The sequence below is a fragment of the Hyla sarda genome, chromosome 3, assembly GCF_029499605.1.
Source record: "Hyla sarda isolate aHylSar1 chromosome 3, aHylSar1.hap1, whole genome shotgun sequence".
NCBI classification, from domain to species: Eukaryota; Metazoa; Chordata; class Amphibia; order Anura; family Hylidae; genus Hyla; species Hyla sarda.
In genome coordinates, this window is record NC_079191.1 from 142,252,845 (window position 1) to 142,280,077 (window position 27,233).

General features: G+C 44.5%; 1 protein-coding gene across 2 annotated transcripts in view; it reads right to left on the minus strand.

The window, feature by feature from the left end:
- SLC7A14 (solute carrier family 7 member 14) overlaps positions 1 to 26,059 on the minus strand; it is a 162,474-nt gene extending 136,415 nt beyond the window's left edge. For both annotated transcript variants that reach the window (XM_056565166.1, XM_056565169.1), the window contains exon 1: positions 25,955 to 26,059. The gene's annotated coding sequence lies outside the window, so the exon portion shown is untranslated. The remainder of the gene's footprint in view (positions 1 to 25,954) is intronic.
- Between the last annotated feature and the right edge of the window lie 1,174 nt (positions 26,060 to 27,233).

Here is a 27,233-nt window from a genome sequence, read left to right on the forward strand (position 1 = left end):
AACAGCACTGACGGGTAACATGATTTGGGGGGGAGCAGAACAGCGCTGGCTGGTAACATGATTAGGGGGGGGAGCAGAACAGCGCTGGCGGGTCACATGATTTGCCGGGGGGGAGCAGAACAGCGCTGGTTAGTTCGCCGATGTGGGGACAGCGCTGTGCTGGGCTGATAATTAATTTGTTCCTGAGGGGAGGGGCCCAACCGGTATTGCGGTATGGGAAAAATTCATATTGTGCAGCACAAAAATTTCGGTATTCGGTATTAACCGGTATACTGTCTAGCCCTACTATATACTATATATCCCTGTGAGACGGACTATTCATTTATTTATTATTTTAAATCAGTGCATCATACCCAGTGTAACAGCCTCTGTCCTCTGATATACCCACCCACCTTGCACTCACCTGGGCAAAGAGGTCAAATGAATATTCATCAGGTGGGCAGGCATATTGGTGCAGAGGGGATAGAGGCAGGGAAGCTGGGTATGCCGGGTCCTGGCCCTTTTGTACAAAGCCGATCATTTCTAATTTAGCAATGCCGGCTAATACAGCATATATCTCCAGAAGACCACAGATCTCGGTAAGTGTGATACCTCACTGTAATCCACATGTGAACCCGCTGTCAGTTTCCCTTTAAAGCTACAATTCATGTGTAGAAGTAATATGTAAAATGAGCTCTGAACTTGATCTTTTATTATCTGCAACTTTTTATTGTCATTATTAGGGTTAGGTCCAACAGGGATCTACATACAACAGACGCTCAATATAGCAACTCCATATGTCAAAATGTCAGAATTATATGCAACTCCAGATGTCATTACAGAATTATATGAGTAAGTCAATAAACAGATGATTGGAACAGGTCTGCAAATGCATTACGGTTATTAAGTATTTTATAGCTTATTTTGATAGAGCACATCATTTATACACCTTGTACAAGAAGTTTAGACAGAATAAAAATTGAGACAAAAAAGAGACAAATTAATACAGGTTAAGCTTTGTCTTTTAGCAACTATGAAACAGTATCTAATTCTCATATATTATATTAAAGGGGTTATCCAGTAATACAAAAACAGAGCTAATTTCTTCCAAAAACAGCATCACACCTGTACGCAGGTTGTATGTGGTATTACAACTTGGCTTCATTCACTTCAATAGAACTGAGCTAAAAAAACTAAAAATAAAAACACACACACGACCTGCAGACAAATGTGGCAGAATTTTTTTTTAAGAAATCAGCTCTATTTTTCTAATGCAGGATGGATCCTTTCCAGCACCAATCATTGATATTATTTTTTTTTTAATTATTGTACAGCCTAGACCTGGCCTAAGAAGACAAAAAACACCAAATTTTCCTTTCTCCTAAATCTAATTCCATTGCAGCCCTGCATTGCTCTGGAGTCCTTGGCCAGGCCTGCTGCTGTGATATGGAGTCCTCGGCCAGGCCTGCTGCTGTGCTATGGAGTCCTCGGTCAGGCCTGGTGCTGTAATATGGAGTCCTCGGCCAGCCCTGCATTGCTCTGGAGTCCTCGGTCAGGCCTGCTGCTGTGATATGGAGTCCTCGGCCAGGCCTGCTGCTGTGATATGGAGTCCTCGGCCAGGCCTGCTGCTGTGATATGGAGTCCTCGGCCAGGCCTGCTGCTGTGATATGGAGTCCTCGGCCAGGCCTGCTGCTGTGATATGGAGTCCTCGGCCAGGCCTGCTGCTGTGATATGGAGTCCTCGGCCAGGCCTGCTGCTGTGATATGGAGTCCTCGGCCAGGCCTGCTGCTGTGATATGGAGTCCTCGGCCAGGCCTGCTGCTGTGATATGGAGTCCTCGGCCAGGCCTGCTGCTGTGATATGGAGTCCTCGGCCAGGCCTGCTGCTGTGATATGGAGTCCTCGGCCAGGCCTGCTGCTGTGATATGGAGTCCTCGGCCAGGCCTGCTGCTGTGATATGGAGTCCTCGGCCAGGCCTGCTGCTGTGATATGGAGTCCTCGGCCAGGCCTGCTGCTGTGATATGGAGTCCTCGGCCAGGCCTGCTGCTGTGATATGGAGTCCTCGGCCAGGCCTGCTGCTGTGATATGGAGTCCTCGGCCAGGCCTGCTGCTGTGATATGGAATACATTGTGTCAACACAGTCTTTGCATATCCACCATTGAAAAAGTGGACGCTGCTCCCCGAAACACGTCTGGTCCAAGACTGCCTTTCCACAAGAAGTCGGGACTATTTGGATTATATGTCCACCACTATTGGTCTTTTACTGCCTTCTCAGCTTCTCCCTGTGCCATCGGGATAGAGAGGGATCCCACATCAAAGACCTCCAGCACTGCCACACGCTATAAGCGAACATTACCTTTTCCAGCGGACTACTCAATAACCATCTGTACCGGACATCTTCCCCTCTCCTACACCTTCCCCGTGCTGCCGGGGCTGAGAGGCATCAATCCGGATCACCGTTAAGCGCTGCTATGCGCATATAAGTGCTTTCGCCAGAGTCGGTAAGAGGCACTAAGTGACTGACTTTGATCTATTTTTCCTCTTGTACTTTGTGCTGTCGGGGTATAGAGGATAGATCTTTAGCGCTACTGCTCATACAAGTATACTCAGTGGGCTCGTAACTGCGAGCCTCCAGCGCTGCAGAAACTGTTTATTGGACATATCCTATTCCATACATTGGACTATAAACCCCCACCATTGTCCCACCGTTTAAGTGCAATACTATTTTAACATCATTTTTTTAAATGTTTATAACTAACTTTTACCATTCTATTTTAGTGAGCTGTCTGCGGCAAGGCCCTGCCCCAGACCTCACAGTATTATTCAATAAATGTAATTACCGTATTTTTCGCCCTATAGGACGCACCGGCGTATAAGACGCACCCTATTTTTAGGTGCAAAATCTAAAAAATTTAAGATTTTGAACCCAATAGTGGTCTTCAACCTGTGGACCTCCAGATGTTGCAAAGCTACAACTCTCAGCATGCCCGGACAGCCAACGGCTGTCCGGGCATGCTGGGAGTTGTAGTTTTGCAACATCTGGAGGTCCGCAGATTGAAGACCACTGCATAGGAGGTAATACTCACGTGTCCCCGCCGCTCCGGAGCCGTCACCGCTGCCCTGGATGTCGCTCCATTGCTGTCGCCTTGTCCCCGTCGCTCTGCTGCCGGCCTGCTGCTGAACGTCTCTGCTGCCGGCCGGGTATCCTCGCTCTCCGTCGCCGCCATCACGTCGTTACGCACACCGACGCACATACGCAACGACGTGATGACGAGGAAGGAGAGCGCCGGCCATACAGGGGATCCCTGAACGGAGAAGACACCGAGAAGGCAGGTAATGTCCCTCCCGGTGTCCTGTAAGCACTAACCCGGCTAATCAGTCAGGCTGTTCGGGACCGCCGATTTGAAATCGCGGCGGTCCCCAACAGTCCGACTGAACAGCCGGGTTAGTGTCACTTTCCCTTCAGATGCGGCGGTCAGCTTTGATTGCCGCGTCTGAAGGGTTAATACAGGGCATCACCACGATCGGTGATGTCCTGTATTAGCCGCGGGTCCCGGCCGTTGATGGCCGCAGGGACCGCCACGATATTGGTGTATTCGTGGTATAAGACGCACAGACTTTTTCCCACCAGTTTTGGGGAAGAAAAAGTGCATCTTATACGTCGAAAAATACGGTATATTTTATATCTTATTATCAGACACTTCCTTTCTTTCTTATTTATCTCTATTTATTCTGCCTTATTCTACATTTTCTTCCTAGCCAAGTAGGAGTGCTATTTTTCCATTTTTAAAATCAGTATATATTTGGCACATGGGTATGTGCAACGCAGTATCCTCGGTTTAGGTCTCTTATATTTTATGTAGAACTCCCACACGTGTACATAATATTCTTTGTGCCATTTATTCTAATAAGAGAACTGACCAGTCCCTTAAATAGGACAGCAGAATATGCTCACACATCTGCTTAAATATGCCTTCCAAAAAGCAGGTCAAATCTATTGATTGATGCTAAAAAAAGAATTTTCCCAATCTATATAGAGAGGCGTGACAATGTAAATGTACAATCTATATGTACAGATGTTAACTGTGAAAAGGTCAATATCCATTACATCTCCTGATCCGGTTGGCCAAGCTACTGACTTCATTCATCCCCGTTCTCATGCTTTTATTTTAACACAGGCAGTTTACAGCTCTGGATATGGATATTCATAAAAACCTTATGGATATAAAAAGCAGAAATAATTTCCAGTTCCTTGTCATTTTATTAATTTATCAGTGTCATGACCGACTGAGGAACAGGGAGAGTGAGCCCTAACATGTCCCTAATGACACTCTCCCTGCCTACTTGCCCAAACACCCTAAGCGGTGATTCGACGAATTTGGAGCCGGTCCCTACCTGCTCTTAAAGGAGTACTTCGGCGCGCACTTTTTTCCTTTTATCCCGTCCGGGCTGCAAAATAAAAGAAAACACACTTTCTCTTACCTGCCAACGAGCCCCCGGAGCTCCGGTACACTCCGGTACAGGTGTTCGGTCCCCGGGCTGTATTCTTCTTACTTCCTGTTAGCCCGGCACGTCACACAGAGCTTCAGCCTATCACCAGCCGAGGCGGGACATCGCTGCGGCCGGTGATAGGCTGAAGCTCTGTGTGACGTGCCGGGCTAACAGGAAGTAAGAAGAATACAGCCCGGGGACCGAACACCTGTACCGGAGTGTACCGGAGCTCCGGGGGCTCGTTGGCAGGTAAGAGAAAGTGTGTTTTCTTTTATTTTGCAGCCCAGACGGGATAAAAGGAAAAAAGTGTGTGCCGGAGTACTCCTTTAAGTTAAATATATGTCACATATGATTAGTTCCCCGATGTGGGGGACAGGGCAGCAATGCGGCTGATAATTCATTGGGGGGGGGGGAGGGGTTAGAGAAGCAGAGCAGCGCCTGCGGGTCACATATGATTAGTTCCCCAGTTCGCGTGGGGGGATACCGTTAAATACCGTGGAACCACCATAACTTACAAAAATACCGTGATATACATTTTTGGTCATACCGCCCAGCACTAGGCGAAGTACCCCTTTAAATAGCTTGGGCTGCCCAAACACATTTTTACAGTTCCTTGATACATCCTTCTATTCCCTGGATATGTAGGTTTATAGTTTGTCTGACAATTTAGGGAATCAGTAAGATGGGTGTGAACTTCATTGTAATAAAAGGAGGGAATATGAGGTTACGGGTGGGGTTATACAGTCGGGGTGTGAATGTTTTACATTGAGGGGTGTATATGCTTAATTCACACCCACTGGCATATATTTCTCATTGACTTATATTTACACCCATCACCTAATACTCACTCCCATTATTAAAATGATGTTCACGCCTGGGGAATGGAAGAGCATATTAAGAAGTTGTAAAAAGTTGTGTAATAAGGGCGCCCTAGATTTAATGTTAATGCAATCTCATTTTTTGGGTTGGCAACAGGTCCTCTTTAAATGAGCTAATTCTGTGGCATACAAGCTGAATATCTGTGGCAGAAATCCAAATTTACTTACAAGGTGATGGAATAATGGCACATTCATTGTGAGGAATCAGACATGATTTGATTCAAAGGGGTATTCCAGGCAAAAACTTTTTTTATATATATCAACTGGCTCCGGAAAGTTAAACAGATTTGTAAATTACTTCTATTAAAAAATCTTAATCCTTCCAATAGTTATTAGCTTCTGAAGTTTTCTGTCTAACTGCTCAATGATGATGTCACGTCACGGGAGCTGTGCATGATGGGAAAATATCCCTTGCATGATGGGAGAATATCCCCATAGGAGCTGGACAGCTCTCGGGACGTGAGTCATCAGAAAGCAGTTAGACAGAAAACAGCAACTCAACTTCAGAAGCTAATAACTATTGGAAGGATTAAGATTTTTTACTAGAAGTAATTTACAAATCTGTTTGACTTTCCGGAGCCAGTTGATATATAAAAAAAGTTTTTGCATGGAATACCCCTTCAAGTAGAAGACCAAACATTTATTAGTTAAATAAAACTGACTCACACTAGATAATTAATACCATAAAGTAAAAAAAAACAGTGTTATACCGTACCAAAATAGTACTGCCATACTGCTAATATTTTGCCATGATAAAGTACTGATATTACAGTGCTATGTAATACTACTGTATAATATCATCATACAGGGAATATAAAATAACACTGCAGTACTGACATTGTACCACTTATTATTTTTATATTCGTTGTGCCGTGTATTGACATAAAAGGGGGATTAATGCATAACTGCATGACTATGATATACATATCAGAGCTGACCGTGCTGAAAGATGCATTAGGTGAGAACATTGGCCACATGAAGAAACATCATCATATGGTGCTGAAATGTAGGTGTCATATCGTGTAAAATAATGGGAATACAGTGTTCCCTCAACATACGATGGTAATCTGTTCCAAATGGACCATCGTATGTTGAAACCATCGTATGTTGAGGGATCCGTGCAATGTGAAGTATAGGACAGTGTTCTACAACCTGCGGACCTCCAGATGTTGCAAAACTACAACACCCAGCATGCCCGGACAGCCAACGGCTGTCCGGGCATGCTGGGAGTTGTAGTTTTGCAACATCTGGAGGTCCGCAGGTTGAAGACCACTGGTATTGGAGGTTATACTCACGTGTCCCCGCAGCTCCGGACCGTCACCGCTGCCCTGGATGTCGCCTCCCATCGCTGTCGCCGCGTCCCCAGGGTGTCCCCAATGCTCCTGCAAGGCCTCTGCTTCCCTGGCATCCTCGCTTTCCGTCGCCGCCATCACGTCGCTACGCACGCCGCTCCTATTGGATGACGTGATGACGACGATGGAGAGCGCAGGCAATGCAGGGGATCCCGAAGAGGGCGCCCCGGAGCCCCGAGGACAGGTAAGTGATCATCAGCGGACCACACAGGGCACCGTAAACGTCTATCCGGTGGCAGCTGAAGCCGTCTGCACTGCCGGATAGCCGTTTATGTGATGGCCCCCGACATACAAAAGCATCGTATGTTGATGCTGCCTTCAACATGCAATGGCCTCTGAGAGGCCATCGTATGTTGAAATGATCGTATGTCGGGGCCATCGTAGGTCGGGGGGTCACTGTACACTATTGGTACATCAGGATATAGACATGCCTTTGTGTGTCCCAGATGCTGTTTTCATGCAAGTGCGGCATCTTATTGATGAAATGAACAGTCTTGTTATGTGAGACATGTCAGCTACCAGAGGACGCTCACATTCATCTTCCAGGTCCTGCACCTCGTATAAATGGAGCAGGCGCAAGCAGGCCAAGGTAAGCAAGGGTTCACACCCACGTTTCTCCACTACACCGGTGGGGCCCTATAGGGGCACTTTAACAGTGTGATGACACAAGGGGTTAATATAACTGTGTGTAGGGATTAAGAGGGCACTATAGCTGTGGTGGGCACTTTAACTGTCTGTGCGGCACTAGGTGACCCTTTTAGTAGTGCCTTGGGCTTTTCTTGCCTCTGCTCAGCCAATTCTGCTGTATTCTAAAGTCCGCATCAGATAGTTTATTTATTATAATTAATATACAGATTGCATTCAATACATTTTGTGTATCATTTTGTGTATTTTTTCAATAGAGCATGATTTTATCATAATCATTTGTATTTATTTCTATTCTTGGGTCTATATAGGTAAGTGTTGCTTGAAATAGAATTCACAGAACATAGTGTACCACTGGGCATATTTGTCTTTCTTCTTTTGGGTGAATTGTATAGCACAGAAGACTTTACGGAAAAGAAGACATGACTGACAGTGTTAAGAGAGAAGGGATCCCAGTCTGCTTTCCAAAAGTGAAGACCTGCAGGGCCTTCCTCTGCTCAGCCAGCTATAAGAATGGGGGAAGGGCAGTGCAGAAACTCTGACACTGACCAATGCGTCATGCTTTATATCCCCCACCCGACACACACACACACTCACACTGCAGTTTAAATGTAGTACAGTGGTCCCTCAACATACGATGGTAATCCGTTCCAAATGGACCATCGTTTGTTGAAACCGTCATATATTGAGGGATCCGTGCAATGTAAAGTATAGGACAGTGGTCTACAACCTGCAGACCTCCAGATGTTGCAAAACTACAACACCCAGCATGCCCGGACAGCCAACGGCTGTCCGGGCATGCTGGGAGTTGTAGTTTTGCAACATCTGGAGGTCCACAGGTTGAAGACCGCTGGTATTGGAGGTTATACTCATGTGTCCCCGCCGCTCCGGACCATCACCGCTCGTCACCGCTGCCCTGGATGTCGCCTCCCATCGCTGTCGCCGCGTCCTCAGGGTGTCCCCAACGCTCCTGCAAGGCCTCTGCTTCCCCGGCATCCTCGCTTTCCGTCGCCGCCATCACGTCGCTACGCACGCCGCTCCTATTGGATGACGTGATGACGACGATGGAGAGTGCTGACAATGCAGGGGATCCCGAAGAGGATGCGCCAGGGAGCCCCAAGGACAGGTAAGTGATTGTCAGCGGACCACACGGGGCACCGTAAATGGCTATCCGGTGGCAGCTGAAGCAGTCAGCGCTGCCAGATAGCCGTTTATGCGATGGCCCCGACATACAAAAGCATCGTATGTTGATGCTGCCTTCAACATGCGTTGGCCTCTGAGAGGCCATCGCATGTTGAAATTATCATATGTCGGGGCCATCGTAGGTTGGGGGGTCACTGTACACTATTGGTACATCAGGATCATGGTACATCAGGATCATGGTACATCAGGATCATGCTGGGTGTTGTAGTTTTGCAACATCTGGAGGTCCGCAGGTTGTAGACCACTGTTAGAGGAAGTTGTACTCACCTGTCCCCGCCGCTCCGGACCGTCACCGCTCGCCACCGCTGCCCGGGATGTCGCTGTCCATCACTGCCGCTGCGTCCCCGAGGTGTCCCCGACGCTCTGGTAAGGCCTCTGCTTCCACGGCATCCGCGCTCTCTGTCGCCACCATCACGTCACTACATTGGATGACGGGACGGCGTGCGCAGCGACGTGATGATGTCGATGGAGAGCGCCGACGATGCAGAGGATCCGGAAGAGGATGCTCCAGAGGCCCGAGGACAGGTAAGTGACCATCACCGGAGCTCACGGGGCATCGTAAACGGATATCCGGGGGCAGCTGAAGCAGTAGAGCGCTGCCGGATAGCCGTTTATGCGATGGCCCCGACATACAAAAGCATCGTATGTTGATGCTGCCTTCAACATGCGATGGTCTCTGAGAGGCCATCACATGTTGAAATTATTGTATGTCGTAGGTGGAAAGGTCACTGTTTTATATGGCAGACATTCAACTGTGTCCACCATTCTGGCTCATACAGTAATGCATCAAGCTATATTACAGTTAATTTATTTTTTTACTTCATATATAATTGTATATAATTCCTAATATATGTTATTTGATATCTATGCCATTTCCATCTTCTATGGCAAGCTGTAAAATTCATAAAAGTATTAAGTATCTCATATAGGTCATAAAATCTCTGAAAACCAGAAAACCACAGGCTTGATTCAATTATGTATAACATATTCTGTGCAAAGGACGAAAAGACAGATATTTGCTGAGCAGCTAAAACTGCCTTTGCATGGAAAATAGCTTTAACGTGTGATCAAATTTAGCAAGTGCATTATCATGGGGCAAAATACTGAAAGGTGTACAGTAATGTATGAGCTAACATTTAGGTAAATAAAAACCCAGCAACACTATTGAGTCCGATAGAGTGTATGGGGTTGGGGGCCACTTTGAATAGGTAGGTGGAATTACATGAGTTTTAATTTTTTCTTTTACAGTGGGACAAAAAAGTATTTGTTCAGCCACCAATTGTGCAAGTTCTACCACTTAAAAAGATGAGAGAGGCCTGTAATTTCCATCATAGGTATACCTCAACTATGAGAGACATAATGAGAAAAGAAAATCCATAAAATCACATTGTCTGATTTTTTAAGAATTTTTTTGCAAATTATGGTGGAAAATAAGTATTTGGTCACCTACAAACAAGCAAGTTTTCTGGCTCTCACAGACCTGTAACTTCTTCTTTAAGAGTCTCCTCTGTCCTTCACTCGTTACCTGTATTAACGGAACCTGTTTGAACTTGTTATCAGTATAAAAGACACCTGTCCACAACCTCAAACAGTCACACTCCAAACTACACTATGGCCAAGACCAAAGAGCTGTCGAAGGACACCAGAAACAAAATTGTGCCACTGCGCTGTCCCCCACATCAGGGAACTAATCATATGTGACCCGTGAGCACTGATTCTCTTCCTCCACCCCAAATAATTATCAAATAACTATACTATCCTGTGCCCGGGCTGCAAAAATAAACTTTAATTCACCTTCCTACATTCCCCCGTTGCTCCAGTATCGGCCTCATGGTCCTCCGCTGCGATCCTCTTGCTGCTTCCTGGGGATGGGAACGTCACAGAGTCGTCAGCGTATCACCGTCCGCAGTGATGTCCTGCCTCAGACGGTGACCAGTGCGCTTAGACTATCACCGACCGAGGCGGGACATCGCTGCAGCCGGTTATAACCTGCTCAAGGCTCTGTGACGTGAAGCCGGTACTGGAGCAACAGGGGAATGTAGGAAGGTGAGTTAAAGTTTATTTTGTTTATTTTTGCACCCCGGGCACAGGATAGTACAGTACAGAGCAGCGGCTGATAATTATTTTGGGGGGGGGGGAGAAGCAGCGCTCGCGGGTCACATGATGGGGGGGAGAGAGACGCAGCGCCCACGGGTCACATGATGGGGGGGGAAATACCGTTAAATACCGTGGAACCGCCATAATTTACAAAAATTCTGTGATACACATTTTTGGTCATACCGCCCAGCTCTACGTGTAAGTACACAAAAGGGGAACTGTGCTGCTGAAGCAGGAGCAACATGAAGAGTAAGTATAGTTTTTTTTTCGTTCCAAGCCCTGTCTCTGGGCAACTTTTATTAAAGCTTGGGTTATATAAAGACATTAAAGTATTATTGTTAGTAATAAAGACCTTTGAAATGTCATTCAGACATGTCAAATGTTTTGATCAGTTAGGGTCTCAGTGCTAAGACCCTCACCAATCTCAAGAAATAGCCAAGTCAAGTGTGTGCTCATTGCAGGAGAAAAGCTCCATGCAACATGCACTAAGCCAGGGTTTGTAGGACAATGCGGCATGCATAACCCAACTATTTATAGTACTCGGTGGAGGTCTCAGCAAAGAGACCCTGACTGATCAAATCTTTTGAAGTGCTTTAACCTTGGCAAAGTATATATTTTTTCTATTTTAACATGACTGTTGCAAAAACATTGAAATGGATGGAGCATTTTGTGAACAAATACATGAAGAATGTCAAAGGGTAGGATCTAATGATTTATAGTGATTTATTAGGCATAATAAATTAGATAAATACACTGAGTAAGTGGAGCTGACAATAACAACCATATGTAAACCTGCCCATGGAAAAAAAAACAGACTGTAAAATGTAGATAACAGAATACAAATAAAAAACACCAGTATCTGCCTAAGCTATAAACACTGAAGATGAAATTGCTTATAGAAAACTAATCTATTCTGTGTCTAAAGAAATCTTAACAAAGACGTTCAATTCTGGTGTCATTCAAATACATAAGCTTAAATTTTTAATGCACTCTAGAAAAGAATTGGAAATAAAGTATACATATATACACTGCTCAAAAAAATAAAGGGAAAACTTAAACAACACAATGTAACTCCAAGTCAATCACATTTCTGTGAAATCCCACTGTCCACTCAGGAAGCAACACTGATTGACAATCAATTTCACATGCTGTTGTGCAAATGGAACAGACAACAGGTGGAAATTATAGACAATTAGCAAGACACCCCCAATAAAGAAGTTGTTCTGCAGGTGTAGACCACAGACCACTTCTCAGTTCCTATGCTTCCTGGCTGATGTTTTGGTCACTTTTGAATGCTGGCGGTGCTTTCACTTAGTGGTAGCATGAGAAGGAGTCTTTAACCCACACAAGTGGCTCAGGTAGTGCAGCTCTTCCAGGATGGCACATCAATATGAGCTGTGGCAAGAAGGTTTTCTGTGTCTGTCAGAGTAGTGTCCAGCGCATGGAGGCGCTACCAGGAAACAGGCCAGTACATAAGGAGACGCGGAGGAGGCCGTAGGAGGGCAACAACCCAGCAGCAGGACCACTACCTCCGCCTTTGTGCAAGGAGGAGCAGGAGGAGCACTGCCAGAGCCCTGCAGAATGACCTCCAGCAGGCCACAAATGGTCATAAACAGACTCCATGAGGGTGGTATGACGGCCCAACATCCACAGGTGGGGGTTGTGCTTATAGCCCAACACTGTGCAGGACGCACAAGATTGGCAAATTCACCACTGGCACTCTGTGCTCTTCACAGATGAAAGCAGGTTCACACTGAGCACATGTGACAGACGTGACAGAGTCTGGAGACACTGTGGAGAACATTTTGCTGCCTGCAACATTCCCCAGCATGACCGGTTTGGCAGTGGGTCAGTAATGGTGGGGGGTGGCATTTCTTTGGGGGGCCCGCACAATCCGCCATGTGCTTGCCAGAGGTAGTCTGACTGCCATTAGGCACCAAAATAAGATCCTCAGACCCCTTGTGAGACCATATGCTGGTGCGGTTGGACCTGGGTTCCTCCTAATGCAAGACAATGCTAGACCTCATGTGGCTGGAGTGTGTCAGCAGTTCCTGCAAGAGGAAGGCATTGATGCTATGGACTGGTCCGCCCATTCCCCAGACCTGAATCCGATTGAGCACATCTGGGACATCATGTCTCGCTCCATCCACCAACGCCATAATGCACCACAGACTGTACAGGAGTTGGCGGATGCTTTAGTCCAGGTCTGGGAGTACATCCCTCAGGAGACCATCCGCCACCTCATCAGGAGCATGCCCAGGCATTGTAAAGAGGTCATACGGGCACGTGGAGGCCACACACTACTAAGCCTCATTTTGACTTGTTTTAAGGACATTACATCGAAGTTGGATCAGCCTGTAGTGTGGTTTTCCACTTTGATTTTGAGTGTGTCTCCATATCCAGACCTCCATGGATTGTTAAATTTGATTTCCATTGATAATTTTTGTGTAATATTGTTGTCAGCACATTCAACTATGTAAAGACGAAAGTATTTCATACTATTAGTTCATTCATTCATTGAGATCTAGAATGTGTTATCTTAGTGTTTTCTTTATTTTTTTTGAGCAGTGTATGATACAGCCATGGCCATAAATGTTGGCATCCCTGTAATTTTTCTAGAAAATTAAGTATTTCTCACAGAAAAGGATTGCAGTAACATGTTTTGCTATACAAATGTTTATTCCCTTTGTGGTTATTGAAACTAAACCAAAAAAGGGAGGGAAGAAAAGCAAATTGGACATAATGTAACACCAAACTCCAAAAATGCGCTGGACAAAATTATTGCCACCCTTAACTTAATATTTGGTTGGACACCCTATGGAAAAAATAACTGAAATCAGGCGCTTCCTATAACCATCAATAAGCTTCTTACACCTCTCAGCCGGAATGTTGGACCACTCTTCCTTTGCAAACTGCTCCAGGTCTCTCTTATTGGAAGGGCGCCTTTTCCCAACAGCAATTTTAAAATCTCTCCACAGGTGTCCAATAGGATTTAGATCTGGACTCATTGCTGGAAACTTCAGAACTCTCCAGTGCTTGGTTGTCATCCATTTTTGGGTGCTTTTTGGCATATGTTTGGGGTCATTGTCCTGCTAGAAGACCCAAGATCTCGGACGCAAACCCAGCTTTCTGACACTGGGCTGTACAGTGTGACCCAAAATCCGTTGGTAATCCTCAGATTTCATGATGCCAAGCACACATTCAAGGCACCGAGTGCTAGAGGCAGCAAAACAAGCACAAAACATTATTGAACCTCCCCCATATTTCACTGTAGGTACTGTGTCCTTTTCTTTGTAGGCCTCATTCCGTTTTTGGTAAACAGTGGAATGATGTGCTTTACTACAAAGCTCTATCTTGGTCTCATCTGTCCACAAGACGTTTTCCCAGAAGGATTTTGGCTTACTCAAGTTCATTTTTCCAAAATGTAGTCTTGCTTTTTATGTCTCTGTGTCAGAAGTGGGGTCCTCCTGGGTCTCCTGCCATAGAGTTTCATTTAATTTAAACGGATAGTTCGCGCTGACAATTATGCTCCCTGAGCCTGCAGGACAGCCTGAATATGTTTGGAACTTGTTTGTTTGGGGCTGCTTATCCACCATCCGGACTATTCTGCATTTACACCTTTCATTAATTTTTCTCTTCCGTCCACGCCCAGGGAGATTAGCTACAGCGCCATGGGTTGCAAACTTCTTTATAATGTTGCACACTGTGGACAACTCTGGAGATGGACTTGTAACCTTGAGATTGTTGATATTTTTCCACAATTTTGGTTCTCAAGTCCTCAGACAGTTCTCTTCTCCTCTTTTTGTTGTCCATGCTTAGTGTGGCACACACAGACACACAATGCAAAGACTAAGTGAACTTATCTCCTTTTTATCTGCTTTCAGGTGTGATTTTTATATTGCCCAGACCTGTTACTTGCCCCAGGTGAGTTTAAAGGAGCATCAAATGCTTGAAACAATCTTATTTTTTCACAATGTTGGTTCTCAAGTCCTCAGACAGTTCTCTTCTCCTCTTTCTGTTGTCCATGATTAGTATGGCACACACAGACACACAATGCAAAGACTAAGTGAACTTCTCTCCTTGTTATCTGCTTTCAGGTGTGATTTTTATATTGCCCACACCTGCTACTTGCCCCAGGTGAGTTTAAAGGAGCATCACATGCTTGAAACAATCTTATTTCCACAATTTTGAAAGGGTGCCAATAATTTTGTCCAGCCCATTTTTGGAGTTTGGTGTGACATTATGTCCAATTTGCTTTTTTTCCTCCTTTTTTTGGTTTAGTTCAAATACACACAAAGAGAATAAACATGTGTATAGCAAAACATTTGTTACTGCAATCCTTTTCTGTGAGAAATACTTCATTTTCTAGAAAAATTTCAGGTGTGCCAACATTTATGGCCATGACTGTATTTATTTTTACAAAAGTTTATGGCAGAAATATTAGCAAATACAAACTACATGCATCATATTATGTGCTGGACAATGATGTGTAATCTGCTAGCCTAGCACCTTGGAGTATCTAATAATGCACAAGATTATACCGCCATTGCCAATTCAATATCAGATGTCAACAGACCATGCTGCAAAGAAGTCACAGGCAATTTGTATGTGGCACATCTACATGCTTCATTGCTTTACCCTGAACTGTTCACTACAAGGCTAGCAGACAAGCCATGCACATAGGGAATGATTAAAACAAGTTGTCTCGTGAGGGTAACCTGTTCTATATACCCCATGAGACTTCCATCTGTATTACATGGTTGACCATTCATTTCAGTGAATGGCATGAAACAGTAATCTTTTTCTGCAGCTGAAATGAATGACTGGCTTCAATTTATCATAGAGTTGTCTACAGGGGACGGTGCACAGTCTGCATGGCATTATCAGTCGCCTATTTCACAGACAGTAACCAGCACTGCTACCCAGGGGTCAAGTCCTGGGGAAAAAAGTGTGGGAACTCACACTAGATTTCCACTTAAAGGGGTACTAGACATCTTATCCCCTATCCAAAGGATAAAAGGACAAGATGTCTGATCCCGGGGGTCCCGTCGCTGGGGATCCCCACTTTCTCCCTGCTGCTCCCGGTGTTTGTTTAGAGCGTTGGATGCAGTGACAAAGGCTCATGATGTCACAGTAATGCCCCCTCAATGCAAGTCTATGGGAGGGGGCGTTATGGCTGTCACGCCCCCTCCCATAGTCTTGCATTGAGGGGGCATTACTGTGACGTCACAAGCCTCTGCCCTGCATCACCAGTCATCCGGTACGGAGCGAAGTTCGCTCCGTGCACCGGATATCTGGGGTGCCGCAGCCGAGACCCCCGCGATCAGACATCTTATCCCCTATCCTATGGATAGGGGATAACATGTCTAGGGGGCGGAGTAACCCTTTAAGGGCTAGTCCTGCAGGACTCCTGCTAATGGGAACTGCATTCCTGCTGTGGAAAAAGTGCAGGAACTCCGTTCCCATGAGTTCCTGCAGGACTTGAGCCCTGCTGCTACCCCAGTGTGAGTGGGCAATGTTGCTATACAGCCTACAACCTACTTATTTAATTGGATTGTGTGGTTGAATGGAACTGGAAGGATCATGTCATCGTGTGTTTAGTTCTGCTGCTTTCACATACATCTCACATACATTCATTGCATTCCTAATTTTTTATTGCAAATCATATAAACATAATGACTTACAATATTGACATAAAAGTATATATTATAGATTAATGTATGCAGAATAGCTTTACATTTGCATGTTATTAAAAAATATGCTTCTTTCTATTTAATTTTCCACTTTGAAGAAATGACCACTAGGGGTCTCCCTACCAGTCCTGGCAGCAAGCATTTCAGACTCATGCTGGAGTCCTAAACACTATGAGCTGCCAGTCTGCTTTGTTCACAAAGGAGAACACTCAGAGCTGCCAGCCTGCTTTGTTCACAGCCTGTTTGGCTGTGAACAAAGCAGGCTGGCAGCTCTGAGTGTTTAGGACTCCAGCATGAGTCAGAAATGCTTGCTGACAGGACAGATCGGTAAAAATACAATAGAAAGAAGCATATTTTTCATTAACATGCTATTGGAAAGTTATTCAACATTCATTAATCTAAAATATATCAAAAGTGTATTTGATGAGAGGTACCCTTTAAATACTATAAGGGTCTATTCACACATACAGTATCCTGCACAGGTTTGATGTGCAGGTTTTAGAGTTGTGTTCAGTCATTTAGTTTACATTGAAATCTGCAGCAGAAAATCCTGTGCATCAAATCCGCGCAGAATATTGTACGTGTGAATAGACCATAAAGAAGGATTCCATGACCTGTGCACTATAGGAGCATCAATCTAGTAGATCAGCACTTGTTTAAAGGGGTACTCCGCCCCTAGACATCTTATCCCCTATAGGGGATAGCATCGGGTACAGCTTCGAAGGGCTCGTGACATCACAGTCGCGCCCCGCTCATGACGTCACGCCCCCATCACGCCCCCTCCCATAGACTTGCATTGAGAGGGCATGGCTGTGACATCACAAGCCTTCCCCTCGCATTGCTAGTCATCCGACACGGAGGGAAGTTTGCTATGTGCACAGGATGTCTAGGATGCCGCAGCCAAGATCGCGAGTTCCCGGCAATCCGACATCTTATCCCATATCCTTTGGATAGGAGATAAGATGTCTAGGGGCGGAGTACCCCTTTAAGGCACCTATATCATGGTTCAACTATAGTTCAGATTGATCTTGCAGCCTTTTACTTCCATTATTGTCAACCACACATCCCTTATTACACAGGTGTGATGTGCAGTCAATGAACAATGGCTTAACAAGCTTAAGCGTTTACACATTCATTGGCAGATCACTGGACCTATTACACAGAGCAATATCGACCTGATTGGCCAATAATCACCCAAGCACACAAACATGGAATCTTACTGTGCATTTTATTACAGTCAACCTTGTTTTTATATCCAGTAACTGGAAACAGTACTTCTACGTAAAATTTATGGTGCTTGTTGAAGTATGGTGCAATTTATTAGGCTTACTTTGCCAATCTATTTGTTGCAGATTTTTAAATATGACTATATGTTTTAGCCTTTGAGCGTGTTTAGTTTTTTAAGATACTTTTTGTGCATTTTTTTTTCTTTTAGGATTACAGTGGTCCCTCAACATACGATGGTAATCCGTTCCAAATGGACCATCGTTTGTTGAAACCATTGTATGTTGAGGGATCTGTGCAATGTAAAGTATAGGACAGTGGTCTACAACCTGTGGACCTCCAGATGTTGCAAAACTACAACTCCCAGCATGCCCGGACAGCCGTTGGCTGTCCGGGCATGCTGGAAGTTGTAGTTTAGCAACATCTGGAGGTCCGCAGGTTGAAGACCACTGGTATTGGAGGATATAGTCACGTGTCCCCGCCGCTCCGGACCGTCACCGCTCGTCACCGCTGCCCTGGATGTCACCCTCCATCGCTGTCGCCGGCAAGGCCTCTGCTTCCCCGGCATCCTCGCTCTCCGTCGTCGCCATCATGTCGCTATGCACGCCGCTCCTATTGGATGACGGGACGGCGTGTGCAGCGACGTGATGACGACGAAGAGCGCCGACGATGCAGGAGATGCCGAAGATGACGCGCCGGAGCCCCGAGGACAGGTAAATGATCGTCAGCGGACCACACGGGGCACAGTAAACGGCTATCCGGTGGCAGCTGAAGCAGTGTGCGCTGCCGGATAGCCGTTTATGCGATGGCACCGACATACAAAAGCATCGTATGTTGATGCTGCCTTCAACATGCGATGGCCTCTGAGAGGCCATCGCATGCTGAAATTATCGTATGTCGGGGCCATCGTAGGTCGGGGGGTCACTGTATAACTAAGCTTAATATGGTTTCGTAATGTACAAGTGTTTTTTCTGGACATGCAATGATGTCATTAATTACCGTAAATGGTGACATAAGGAATAGATTTGACTACATTGACTATTTCAAACAAAGAGAAAGGCTCAGGTTACCTATTCTTTATTCCTACCATCTGCCATCAGTCCCTTTGTGAATGCATCATTGTATTCAGCGGTAACCTGCTCAATGATAACAGAACATCACTCACTACTACACAAGAGTTCACTAAATATGATGACTTCACAACCATGTTCCTATTGCAGGGATGACAGGTGCAAAGTGTTTACCTTTTTATGTCAACTAACAAAAAACGCATTTCAGTGTTTACTGAAGAGCACAATGGGGGGAGTTTATCATTGTATGAAGACTATGGGCCTCATTTACTAAGAATGTTTTGGAAATGTTGTTTCTGACTTGCAGGATTCCACTCTATATACTATGGTGATCGCAGATTTACAAGTCGGGAACATTTTCTGACCAGCTTTTTCTAGGTGGAAATTTCCAGCCATTTATCCACAGGATTTTTTGTGAATTCAATTGTAAATTGGTCAGGTGTGAAACCACGCCCCTTTTTGGTCCGGTCACGCCCCCTTTGCGACAAAGACGGCTTTTCACAGTGCAATGTTGGGTTTGTCATATTTTCCTGCCGCAGACATGGCGCAGACACTCTGTGCCAAAATAACCAAACAAAAACTGGTCAGTTACAGCTTAGTAAATGAGGCCCTATATCTTTGCTCTAAATTTGTCACAGTTATTTTTTAAGTAGATGATTTTCTCATGATTGTGTAGATAAGTCACAATAAAGTTGTTTTTCTGCAGTGGTAATGAATTAAGCATAAGTGACTTTTGATGAAAAGTTGCAAAAAGGTCCAAAGCCCTCAATTTGGCATAAATCATCACCAGCCCGGACCTGGCGTACAAAAGTGGCTGTGGACAGCATTAGTAAAAAGTCACTCAAATTCTCGCAATGGGTTATAAAGCTGCAGAAAAAGTCACAGAGGATAAACCATACAAAGTGGCACACTGAAGTGTACCGTATTTTTCGCCGTATAAGACGCACTTTTTTTGTTTGGGGGGGGGGGGGCGAATACACGCCTATCGCGGCGGTCCCTGCGGCCATCAACGTCTGGGACACGAGGCTAATACAGGGCATCACCGATCATGGTGATGCCCTGTATTAACCCTTCAGATGCACCCGGCTGCACCGGGAGGGACCTTACCTGCTTCCTCGGTGTCTGCTCCGTGCCGGGATCCCATGCATGGCCGGCGCTCTCCTTCATCGTCATCATGTCATCACGTACGCCGCCCCGTCATCCAATAGGAGCGGCGTGCGTTGCGGCATGCATAGCGATGTGATGGCAGCGACGGAGAGCGAGGATACCGGGCAGCAGAGACGTTCCGGAGCGACAGGGACCCCCCAGGGACGCGGCAACAGCGATGGAGGGCGACATACAGGGCAGCGGTAACGAGCGGTGACGGGTCTGGAGCGGCGGGGACACGTGAGTATTACCTTCTATCCCAGTGGTCTTCAACCTGCGGACCTCCAGATGTTGCAAAACTACAACTCCTGGCATGCCCGGACAGCGAACGGCTGTCCGGGCATGCTGGGGGTTGTAGTTTTGCAACACCTGGAGGTCTGCTGGTTGAAGATCACTGTGACCTATACTTTACATTGTATTCTAGATTTTCCACATTTAAAATTGGGTGCGTCTTATATGCCGGAGCATCCTATAGGGCGAAAAATACGGATAATTTTAAAGAAATGTGTACAAGTACCATATTTATGACATGTCATGCAAACCATTTAATAAATTAGGTGCACATACACATTACCACAACATAAATTAAAGGTGTAGAAAAATCCTTCACCTACACCAACCTAATATCTGTTATAACAAATGATTTAACAACAAAAGACAATGGGGTGAAAGGGGAATAAATATTATTGTATACTGACATTGTCACTGGCTTCTTGTACATGTGAATGTCTCTGTTTGGTCCTTAAAGGGGTATTCCAGTCAAAAAACATTTTATCCCCTATCCAAAGGATAGGGAATAAGATGTCTGATCACAGGGGGCCCGTCGCTGAGACCCCCCGCGATCTCCCTGCAGCACCTGCATTCTATGTGGGTGCTGAATCTCCAGTTTCAGAAACCTCTGGGTTTCTGGGACTGGGGACGTGACGTCAGGCCACAACCCCTCCATTTATGTCTATGGGAGGGGGCGTGACGGCCGTGCGTTGTCTGTGCTTGTTGTAGCAAGGCAATAAAAAGGCAAAATTCAAATCTGTACCACACAATCCTTATTAGAACCAATGGCTGCCGGAGGAGAGGGAACTGATGCAACAGATTTATAGTTCACAGATCAATATAATATAATGTAATATATAATAATAATATAATAGCTTAACTTTGTGTCCACTCGCAATACAACCCACAAGTTTTTATGGGTAGTTTGTAGGTAATTTGCCACTTTTAACAGCAAGAATAGCACAACATGTATATTTTTGCTTTCAAAATGACAAAACTTCAAAAGACCCTGAAATAAGTGAAATGTATTGGTCTCAATTAGGTTTTGTCATACAACCAATATCGTAATGACCCCAGTGTGAACAGAGCCAAAAAGAAAAAGTTTAGTGGCATGTTTTCATCTTTCTTATAATACCAGTTAGAGTCATCGTGCCCCTGTCTCTCCCTATACGGTGAGTCATGCTGCAGTCTTTCTCATTCATTCATAAACCCATTAAGCAACGCAATAGAGGAGCGAGTGCAAAAACATGGCTGCTGAGCACAGAAAAGATAAATATTTCACAAAGTAAGTGCATGGAATTACACAGAAGAATGATAGAATCATAGAAGATTGGCAGCGGAAAAAGACCACATTGTCCATCTATTCTTATCTTAGGTTAGATATATGTTTATCTTAAATTCACATCCAGATGTTTGTCCAGTTGACTCTTACTATAAATTAAGTTATGAGGAAGGGTTGGAGTTGTTCTTTTATATGAATATTAACATTATCATAATCTTTATAGATGTCATAGATACTTAAGAGAAGATCACACTGAAGAGATCTGTGATCTCAAGCTATAAGTGATTTCCAGAAAAGCAGGGATACATACAATAAATATAACAAACAAGTGAGTGATCCAGCTCACCTTGCCTGATGTACGGTGCTCGGACCGGCAAGGCATCCAGTATAGTAGAAAGAATGTACGGAGGGTTCAGCACTTCGTTGCAAGCAGCTTTATTGAAGATACATCACACCATAAAAACGACAGTCAGTCAGACATGTTTCGAGCGCAAACGCTCTTCCTCGGTGACCTCGGTCACCGAGGAAGAGCGCTTGCGCTCGAAACATGTCTGACTGATTGCCGTTTTCATGGTGTGATGTATCTTCAATAAAGCTGCATGCAACGAAGTGCTGGACCCTCCGTACATTCTTAATACAATAAATATACCCCAGAGACTTTTGTTACAGCATTATCTGACATTCCTAAATGGGTACTCTGTCCCTAGACATGTTATCCCCTATCCAAAGGCGTACTCTGTCCCTAGACATGTTATCCCCTATCCAAAGGCCTACTATCTCACATACAAGTCTCTAATTTAGAATTTACATTCTTATGTCTCCTTTTGTTTATTTAGTTAAACTGTCATTGGACAATATCCCAAAACACACCAAAAGAAATATTAGTGTCTCTCTACAACCTTAAAGACCCATCAAAGACAAACCTCACACATTTCAATGTAGTCATATGTTTCCAACTATTACCTTTATTACCACTGTATGACTTTACTACTACTACTACATTATCAGAGGAAGCAACACAAAGTATCAGAGGTTATTAGAACCTTATTACAAAAGTCTTTAAAGTGTATTGCCTAGATTCTTTTTTTTCTTTTTTTTTTTACTGATCATAGTCAAATACAAAAAAATGGGCATAAATATTCATGAGTTGGGTGGGCATATCAGGGCAGAGGGGACGGGGGCAGGGATGCCGGGTATGCCAGGTCATTCCTTCATTTCGTAAAACTGTCCATTTTCCAGATTAGCAATGCAATGGATATCTTCGAAACTCGACAGAAGATCCGGGTAACTGAAGCCTCATTGTAATCCGGTTTGCCCGCACTATAACCCTGTGTATTGGGTTAAGTGCAAGTGTACCTGCTGTCAGTTTCCCTTCAATTCTCCTGACACCTCCAGGAAAAAACATAAATTGCCATTACTTGCTTACAACTTGGTGTATATTTGGAGTTCCTGAAAAAGCAACTTAACCACAAGACCTACACCAAAGCCAAACTAAAATAAGACCCAATAGATGTCCAACCTTTGTGATTTTAGTTATAGCTACAAGATGCTCCACCTGTTACCTCTTCTATCTAAAATAAAGAAATCATATTGAAAAATAATACATCTTTGGTTAGCTAACCCCTTTAAGTAAGAAGTCATCTACTAGATACTCCATTTTATAATGCAGCGAAACCCATTAGAGTTTAGTTCCTACTCTAAATGAATAAAATATTGGCCTTTATACATTACAATGCAAAACTGCAATAGTTGTATAGATTGGATTAACGTCTGCCAAAGCATTCTGCATATGTAACTAAAGTCAAGACTTTACTTCTAGACACTACTGGCTTTTAATCACTACATGGAGCTTTCCATAGAAATATAACCTGTCTAGGTTACTTGGGTATTTTCTCAGTCTGATTTATGGTTTAATAATGGGAATGGTCCTTACGAAGTCATTATTATCCAACCAAATAGAAAAAGCAAAGCAAAAAGTGATAGCACACCAAAAAATTTCAAAATGAATCTTTATTATACAAAAATAGCCATGTATAGTTTAAAAACATTTAAAAAGGAGGTCCACAAAGCATTTCTGACCACCTAAAGCCATAGGAAGGGACCCCAGACCCGATCTGGGGCTCCCCCCACAAACAAGGACACCCGTCTAATCTCTCAACAATAAAGTGCAATGTTCTCTCTGTGACTTCTGGCCCCAACACAATAAAGCATATAGTACACCATTGGGGCCAGAAGTCACAGAGAGAACATTGCACTTTATTGTTGAGAGATTAGACGGGTGTCCTTGTTTGTGGGGGGAGCCCCAGATCGGGTCTGGGGTCCCTTCCTATGGCTTTAGGAGGTCAGAAATGCTTTGTGGACCTCTTTTTTAAATGTTTTTAAACTATACATGGCTATTTTTGTATAATAAAGCTTAATTTTGATACTTTTTGGTCTGCTATCACTTTTTGCTTTGCTTTTTCTATTTGGTTGTACATTTTGTCCTAAAGCATAGATAAGCACCCACTAATATTACTTTTTGTGGTTGAGCCCACTTATTCTATATTACTACAAGGTCATTATTGTGACAATGTATCCAGAAGTTTCTTTAGGCTACAAAACTGTTATGTTTATTAAACAAATCATAATTAAATCTAAACATGTCAGACAAAGCAACATCGACATAAACACAAATGGAAAAGATTTAAAGCAACTGTTACAGTCAAATGACAAGGCAGGAAATATTTTGATAAAAGATTAGAGAAACGGGTAACAAAAAGCGCTGAAGCTTTCTGGTCTGTATCAGTGACTGGACGGCTGCCCATTATAACAGACATACTGAACAGTCATTTGGCTCCATAATCAGGAAGTGCTGGAAATTCAGGACCTCGGAGAGCTCCAGAAAACGCCCATAGACTGAAACACTATAACCACACCGGGCTGATCTAATACCAAGCCTTCCTAGAAATAACCACGGACAAATCGTTCTCATGTCAAATAAAATTAACCCCCTCTGGCAAAAAGCACGTTGCCTTGTCATTTAAGTATCAAGCTTAATAACCACTTCTACACCACATGGGGGGAAGCTCTCAATAAAAATGACTCTCGAGTAAGGAAAACAGCAATTTATACTGGTTTGGATCTGGTGGCCAATTGTCCAATTAACCCTGTAGTCACCAAATTGCATATGTGAGACATTAAAAGGGTATATTATATGTAACTGAACAGACTGGCGAGCTTTCCCTGGCACCTGTTAGGATGCGTTCACGCGGCCGTCTGTCCCCGTTTTTTTTTTTTTTTTTTTATCCCTGTTTCTGTTCCGTTCTTGCAGGCTGTAAACGGATCAAAAAACGGTTAAAAAAAAATCCCATTCATGTCAATGTTTTTTTTTCTTTACAATCCGTTTACATCCGTTTGTACCCGTCTGCGCTCATTTCCGTTTTTTTTTTTAACGGCAGGAAAAACGGCACGTGCAGTATTTTTTCTTCCGTCAAAAAAAAAAAAAAAAACGGAAGAAAAAAAACCGGATACAGTAAATTTAACATTGAAGTCTATGGAAAACGGATGAGCCTTTAATGTCATCCGTTTGCATCCGCATTTTTGATCCGTTTTTACTTCTGAGCATGCTCAGAACAAAAAAAAAATATATATATATATATATATATTTTTTTTTTAAATGTATTAACTGAACAACAACGGATCCAAATGGATAACATCCGTTTGCATCCGTTATTGTCCGTTTTTTTTTTAATCAGTTTTTATTTTTGACGGGAGAAAAACGGGACGGGTCTAGACGTCCGTGTGAACGCAGCCTTACGTGTAGCTGATCATATATGCACACTGAAAACCATCCTTATCGTTACATTAAAGCTTTAAATAACTTTTACTTGTACAAGAATAAGCATTTTTTAGGTCAGTAATACATTATATGTTGACTGCAAGATATATCTTCTCCACCTTACCATAGAGCAGTGTTTCCCAACCAGGGTGCCTCCAGCTGTTGCAAAACGACAACTCCCAGCTTGCCATGCTGGGATGTTGTCGTTTTGCAACAGCTGGAGGCACCCTGGTTGGGAAACACTGCCATAGAGGCATCATATGCTACATAGCTATCTATCTGGAATATATCTGTTATCTTAGACTTTATTTAAAGAATACAGATCGCTATCATTACAGGCTACTAAGATCTGCATTCCTGCATGTTCCATTATTATATTTCCTCTTCTCATCTTGTATCTGTCTTCTCAGTCCCTTCTATAATATCTGTATCACTGCTGCAGATGCATTGGTTCCAGTTTACACTAGGAAATTGATACCCCAGTGTAGGATTCTGCTGGTGACCAGCTAACCCCAGGTAGGTTACACTTTCCTTTACATGCTCCAGGGGACTGGGGAAGCAAGGAAGGGTCTTGGGACTTACTGAACTATAAGTAGACAGTATCTAATGTATGTAAACGCCCTTCCAGTCCCTATTAATACAGCAAGCTTGTATATGCTCACAGCCAGGTCTACAGCACAGTCCTGTACAGTAATAGAAGCATCTGTTACAGGGCAGGCTGCATTGCCAGGAAAGGCAAGAGGGTGAGCAGAAGGAGAGGGGTGAATAATGGGCTCTGGCTGAGGGATGGGCACTGGCAATACACTCACCAGGACCGGGCATCAGCAGGCAGCGCTGGGCTCCATCTCTGCTCCTGTCTGTGGACGAGACAGCCGAGGAGGGGGCGGAGCCTGCAGCACACGTACAGACAGCTCCTGAATCATTCACACTCAACCTGCATCACGTGACCGCCCCCACATGCATAATGCATCAGCAGCACGGTGCCCCGGAGTGGGCTGGAAATGTCTACTGCGGGGAGCACAGGGTTAATGACCTGCCACCAATCTGTCTCTTCTCTATAGGCAAACACCTGAACCATTTGACCCACACTTTGGAATGTAGGTACATCGGAAGGCTTTCGTAAAAGGTCCCAACTTTGCTCTGAATCAGTGTTTCCCAACCAGGGTGCCTCCAGCTGTGGCCAAACTGTAACTCCCAGCATGCCCGGACAGCCTTCGCCTGTCCGGGCATGCTGGGAGTTGTAGTTTGGCCACAGCTGGAGGCACCCAGGTTGGGAAACACTGCTCTAAATATACAGCACTAGCTCACTGTTGTCCTCTGTTATCAGCCACCATCACAGTCTGTCCTCTCTAGGCAATAAACGCCTGAACCACATGACCCCAAATTTGAAATGTAGGTACATGCAGGGCCAGATTAAGGCTGCCTGGAAGACGGAACACTTCAATATGATGGCCCTCCCAAAGCCCCCCCACCGACAGTTCCCCCACATTAGGTGCAGTATAGTTCCCCCACATTAGGTGCAGTATAGTTCCCCCACATTAGGCGCAGTATCGTTCCCCACATTAGGTGCAGTATCGTTCCCCCACATTAGGTGTAGGATAGTCCCCTACATTAGGTGCAGTATAGTTCCCCCACATTAGGTGCAGTATAGTTCCCCCACATTAGGTGCAGTATAGTTCCCCCACATTAGGTGCAGTATAGTTCCCCACATTAGGTGCAGTACAGTTCCCCCACATTAGGTGCAGTGTAGTTCCCCCACATTAGGTGCTTTATAGTTCCCCACATTAGGTGCAGTATAGTCCCCCCACATTAGGTGCAGTATAGTTCCCCCACATTAGGTGCAGTACAGTTCCCCCACATTAGGTGCAGTGTAGTTCCCCCACATTAGGTGCTTTATAGTTCCCCACATCAGGTGCAGTACAGTTCCCCCACATTAAGTGCAGTATAGTTCCTCCACATTTGGTGCAGTATAGCTCCTCCACATTAGGTGCAGTATAGTTCCCTCACATTAGGTGCAGTATAGTCCCCCACATTAGGTGCAGTGCATAGTCTTCCACGTTAGGTGCAGTATAGTCCCCCACATTAGGT